At 38.4% G+C, this 6,397-nt stretch overlaps 1 non-coding gene across 1 annotated transcript; it reads left to right on the top strand.

Annotated features, from left to right (window-relative positions):
* The first annotated feature begins 4,536 nt into the window (after positions 1 to 4,536).
* LOC127089459 (small nucleolar RNA R71) lies at positions 4,537 to 4,642 on the top strand. Its single transcript, XR_007791052.1, has one exon. It is a non-coding gene; the product is annotated as a small nucleolar RNA R71 (small nucleolar RNA).
* The last annotated feature ends 1,755 nt before the right edge of the window (positions 4,643 to 6,397 follow it).

The raw sequence follows: 6,397 nt of genomic DNA, 5'->3' as shown, positions 1-6,397 counted from the left end.
GTGTCGATGCAAGTGCTTATTACACTAGTATGTATCGATGCCTGGTGCGTATGTATTGATACACAGGCTGTTTCAATTTGTCATGTATCGATGCAGGGATCGTGTGTATCGATGCATAGAGTATTTTGTCTTCCATGTATTGATGCATGGCTCGTATGCATCGATGCATACTGAACAGAAAGGTTTTGTGATTTATTTCATGCTGTATGTATCGATGCAAAGGCTTTATGTATCGATGCTTACTGACATAAAATGCATTTTAATTGATATTTAAAGGGAAATATCAATGTAGGTTTATATGTACAGTTATGCAACAATATAGTGGGATGAAAAACATAATAAACACACATGTATCATGTAATGCAATGCACAACCAACATTTGGATGATGATCACACAATTTGCTATCATTAAAAATTAATTCAAGGTAAAGAATTCTCTCACACCTCCATCGCTTATGACTAAACGTGGTGTTCCAAATCTAGGGAATATATAATTTTTAAATAGTTTGATTACTACCCTAGTGTCGTTTGTGGGTGTAGCTATAACTTCAATCCACTTAGACACATAGTCCACAACTACTAAGATATACCTATTTCCTAAGGATGGTGGAAAAGGTCCCATGAAATCTATACCCCATACGTCAAAGAGTTCTACTTCCTGAATGTTTCTTAGAGGCATTTCATCACGCCTTGAAATTTTTCCAGTGCATTGGCATCTATCACACTTGACAATGCAAGCATAGACATCACGCCACATGGTAGGCCAGAATAGGCCAGCTTGAAGAATCTTGGCGTATGTCTTAGATGTGCTCGCATGTCCACCATAAGGTGCAGAATGATAATGCTCGATAATATTATTTACCTCTTCTTCTGGAACGCAACGGCGAAAAATGCCATCTTTACCCCTTTTGAAAAGGAGCGGTTCGTCCCAATAGAAGTTTCTCACATCGTGGAAGAATTTCTTCTTGCGGTGGTAATCAAGATCAGGGGGTACTATATTAGCAGCTAGGTAATTAACGAAGTCTGCATACCAGGGTACGTTACTTATTGCTAAGGAATTTTGAGGGTGCTCATAAGGATCTAGGTTATTATCTTCAATGGTTTCTACTCTAGTGATCAGTCTATCATAGGCGAAGTCATCATTTATGGATACTAGTTCAGGTTTTAGATGTTCTAGCCTACAAAGGTGATCGGCTACTACATTTTTAGTGTCTTTCTTATCTCTTATATCTAAATCAAACTCTTGTAGTAATAGAATCCATAGGAGTAATCTGGGCTTGGCATCTTTTTTACTTAATAGGTAACGAATGGCAGCATGATCGGTGTAAACAATAATTTTTGCTCCTACTAGATAAGATCTAAATTTGCCTATAGCGAAAACTACAGCGAGTAATTCTTTTTCAGTTGTTGGATAATTAAGTTGGGCAGCATCTAAGGTTCTACTGGCATAATAAATGGCATGTAATTTTTTATCTTTCCTTTGTCCTAGAACGGCTCCAACTGCATAATCACTAGCATCGCACATTATCTCGAAAGGTTCCGACCAATCAGGTGGTTTCATAATGGGTGCAGATACTAACGCTTGTTTTAAAAGATTAAATGCGTCATTACATTTTTCATCGAAAATGAATTCAGCATCTTTCATTAAAAGTCCGGTTAAAGGTTTAGTTATTTTGGAGAAGTCTTTAATGAAACGCCGGTAGAATCCAGCGTGTCCAAGAAAACTTCGGACTTCTCTGATAGTTTTAGGGGGTTTTAGGTTTTCTATAACTTCTATTTTAGATTTATCTACCTCTATACCTTTTTTGGAAACTATATGTCCTAAAACTATTCCTTCGGTTACCATGAAATGACATATTTCCCAGTTTAGCACGAGGTTCACCTCCACGCATCTCTCCAGGATTTTCTCAAGGTTAGCAAGACAATTGTGGAAATCAAATCCGCAAACCGAGAAATCATCCATAAACACTTCCATGATACCGTATAGGTAATCCGCGAAGATTGACATCATGCAGCGTTGGAAAGTAGCTGGGGCATTACAGAGGCCGAACGACATTCGTCTGTAGGCAAAAGTTCCATAAGGGCATGTAAAGGTAGTTTTTTCTTGATCTTCGGGGTGGATAGGTATTTGGAAGAATCCAGAGTATCCATCTAGATAGCAGAAGTAAGAGTGTCTGGCTAGACGCTCCAACATCTGGTCTATAAATGGTAAAGGGAAATGATCCTTCCTAGTTGCTTCATTTAATTTTCTATAATCTATACACATCCGCCATCCTCCTTCTAAACGTTTTGCTACATGTTCGCCTTTATCATTTTGCACGACTGTGATGCCTCCCTTTTTAGGTACTACATGCACAGGGCTCACCCACTTACTATCCGAGATCTGGTAGATGATACCTGCCTCAAGTAACTTAAGAACTTCCTTTTTAATAACATCACTCATTATAGGGTTTATTCTTCTCTGATGTTCCCTAGAGGGTTTTGAATCTTCTTCGAGCAAAATCCGATGCATGCATACGGATGGACTTATACCTTTCAGGTCAGAGATATTATATCCTAAGGCTGAGGGATATCTTCGTAAAACGTCTAAAAGTTGGTTCGTTTCCTCTTGGCTCAAGGTAGCGCTAACTATAACTGGACGGTTCATCTTTTCACCGAGGAACTCATATCTCAGGTTCTTAGGCAGTTCCTTAAGTTCTAAGGTGGGTTTCTTAGGGCATGGCATAGGATCTGGGGTAAGGGATAAACATTCGTAAAGGTTATCATCGATGTAGGGTTTCTTAAAGTCATCATATTCCCTTATGAGAGTTGATGGTAACTTAATTGTTTTTATAATTTCTTTTTGTTCTAGTTCTCTAACACATTCATCAATGATATCTAAGGCATAACACGAGTCTCCCATCACAGGTGCCATAAGAAATTTCGAAAGTATAAACTCTATTTTCTCGTCACCTACCTCAAACGTCAATTTTCCTTTCTTGACATCTATTATGGCTCCTGCAGTTGATAAGAATGGTCTACCTAAAAGGATTGGTATATCATTGTCCTCTTTGATGTCCATGACAACGAAATAAGTAGGGATAAATAACTGACCTATCCTAACAGGAACATCTTCTAAAATGCCTATCGGATATTTAACAGATCTATCGGCTAACTGAAGTGACATCTTAGTGGGCTGTAATTCTCCTAAGTTTAACCTCTCACAAACTGCTAAAGGCATTAGGCTCAGACTAGCTCCTAAGTCTAGAAAATCTTTTTCGATGACATGATTACCCAAAAGGCAAGGAATGGAGAACTTTCCAGGATCTTTATCTTTCTTTGCTAATTTGTCCTCGGAAATTGCATTACATTCCAAAGTCTTCGGATCGTCAAGTCTACGTTTGTTGGTTAGGATGTCTTTGAGAAACTTTGCATAAGAAGGTATTTGGGTTATGGCTTATGTGAAAGGGATTTTTACATGAAGTTTTTCTATAACTTTAATAAATTTTTGATACTGTTTATTGATCTGGGTTTGTTTGAGTCTTTGCGGATATGGTATAGGTGGTTTATATGGCGGGGGTGGTACGTAAGTTTTATCTTTAGGTTCTTCTCCTTTCTCTCGACCTTCCTGGTTTTCAGATTCCTCTGGTTCCTTTACTTCGTCTGTGGGTTTGGTACATTCCTTAGAAGTTTCGGGTTCACTTAATCTAGGGTTTGGTGGCTCATCATAAGCGTTCCCACTGCGTAGGGTAATGGCATTGGCTTGTCCTCTCGGATTTTGTTGAGGTTGTCCAGGGAGTTGTCCTCTAGGTGTAGTCTGAGGGGCTTGGTTTAAAGCTACCTGAGAGATATGGGTTTCAAGCATCTTGGTGTGAGTAACTATTTGGTCAACCTTGGTTCCTAACTGAGTAATCAATTCGTTAACATGAATGTTTTGGTTCATGAACTCCTTGTTTTGTTGGGTTTGAGCGGGGATAAAATTTTCAATAATTTTCTCAAGGCTCGGCTTTGGTGGTACAGGTTGCATAGGTTGATTTGATCTCGGGGCTTGATAACTAGGTCTCGGAGGTGCATTATTTTGAATAGGGTTATTATTTTTATAGGAGAAGTTCCGGTGATTCCTCCATCCAGGGTTATAGGTATTCGAATATGGGTTCCCTTGGGTGTAGTTCACTTGCTCAGAGTGGGTTTTGTTTAATAGACTGCATTCTACGGATTGGTGTCCTTTGGTTCCACATATCTCACAATCCGACGAAACTGCGACTACAGTATTCGGGTTTATGCACATATGCTTGACTTTGAGGGCTAATGCATCCATTTTAGCTTTCATCATGTCTATAGAGCTTAGTTCATGCTCTCCTCCTTGGGCTTCCTTCTTCTCGACTGTTGCTCGTTCGAATCCCCATGATTGATGGTTTTGAGCCATATCTTCGATGAGGGCACTAGCTTCAGGATAAGGTTTGTTCATCAGAGCACCACCTGCGGCAGCGTCGATGGTCATCTTTGTGTTGTAATGAAGTCCATTATAGAAGGTTTGAATGATTAACCAATTTTCTAAGCCATGATGTGGGCATGCTCGTAACAACTCTTATATCTCTCCCAAGCTTCGAACAACGATTCTCCTTGGGTTTGGGTAAATCTAGTTATATGGTTTCGAAGAACGGCGGTCTTACTCGGGGGAAAGTATCTAGCAAGAAAAACTCTTCTAAGGTTATCCCAAGTCGTAATGGAATTGGGTGGAAGGGAATTTAACCATGATAGGGCTTTATCTCTGAGGGAAAAAGGAAATAATCTTAAACGTATTGCCTCAGGAGAAGCTCCATTGGTTTTAAAAGTGTCTGCTAATTGAAGAAATATTTTTAAATGTTGGTTTGGGTTCTCAGTAGCGAGACCCGCGAATTGTCTCTGTTGCACTAGTTGTAACAGAGATGGTTTAAGTTCAAAATTATTAGTTGGGATGGTTGGGTTTACTATACTAGAACTAGGTTCTTCGTTAGATGGTTGAGCGAAATCCTTAAGAGGTCTTTGGTTTTTATCTTCGTCCATAACTCTCTTAATTCTATGAAAGAATAAACGTGCGCGAGCGTAACGTTCAGGTTCCACCAGAGGGTATACTAAGCTTAAACTTCTGGTGCTGCGAGTTCTTCGCATTGACCGGCAGGAAATAGCCTAAGTCTAAACGATATAACAACAGGGAAATGAAATTTTACGAAATTGGTCCCCGGCAACGGCGCCAAAAACTTGATGCGTGCTTTTCGCAAGTATACGAACGCGTCAGAGTAATATAAAAGATTATCGAATCCATAAAGACCAAGTGTCAATCTATTGTTATCTGTCGTTATGGTGTTTATCAAAGGCAATCAAAATAAGTGTTTTTGTAGTGTGCAATGAAAAGTAAGGTGTTGAAATAAAGATATAATTGATAAAGACAGGGTCGAATGTAATTCACGTAATCAATGGATAATCCAAGTACTTGCTAATAGAGCTACTTATGGGCAGTGTTTCCTACTTTGAAAAGAACTAATTTAACAGGAATTGTCGCTTTCGCGTATTCAGAACCGAGTTGTACTCCCTAATCAAACCCTCTTATTGTCACTTATAAAAAGGCGCGCATTACGTTAGAGTAGTAAACCTATTTTTAAGAAATATAGTATCTTGACTAAGTTGAAAAGTATTATAACCTGGATTTCTTAACCAACAGAGGTTCTTACGAACCAGACTCTAAACTTATAAACGCGTCCGAAAATAGTTTTAAAATCTCTTTTCTTCTTAATGTTAAAATCTCCTAGTGAACTAAACAAAGCGCTTTCGCTGTTTTTGAAATAGTTAAAAACAATTAAGTTTAAAAAGACGTTGGACGGCTTTCGATCTTACCCAACGGAATTGAAGTGCGGGAAAACTTAAGTTGAAAGTTAAAATAGCCCTTAAGTGTTTCTACGAACAATTGTACGGATTACTGGTTCAATTACGATCCTTACATTCTAACCTTATAAATTTAGCTAGACATGGTAAAGTAAAAGTGCATTAAAATAAATAAAAGTAGTGCGAGTGCGGAAAGTAAATGAAAGTAGTGCGAGTGCGAGAAATAAATAAAGTAAAGGCGAGTGCGAGAAAATAAATAAAAGTAAAAGCGAGTGCGAGAAAATAAATAATTTAAAGCGAGTGCGAGAAATAAATAAAGTAAAGCGAGTGCAAGAAATAAATAAAGTAAAGCGAGTGCAAGAAATAAATAAAGTATAGCGAGTGCGAGAAAATAAATAAGATAAAGACAAGTAATAAAAACCTGCTCCAATCGGAGGGTTGAATAAATTGCAATGCGGAAATGAAAATGGCGGCAGGATTAACTTCCTTCCAAAGTGCTCCAAACTCGATTACAGACTCTATCACAGACTTGATTACACAATTGTGGTAACACTC

This window comes from Lathyrus oleraceus, chromosome 5, assembly GCF_024323335.1.
Source record: "Lathyrus oleraceus cultivar Zhongwan6 chromosome 5, CAAS_Psat_ZW6_1.0, whole genome shotgun sequence".
Classification (NCBI taxonomy): Eukaryota; Viridiplantae; Streptophyta; class Magnoliopsida; order Fabales; family Fabaceae; genus Lathyrus; species Lathyrus oleraceus.
Note: the sequence above shows the minus strand (reverse complement) of the source record. Positions and strands in the feature narration are given on the sequence as shown.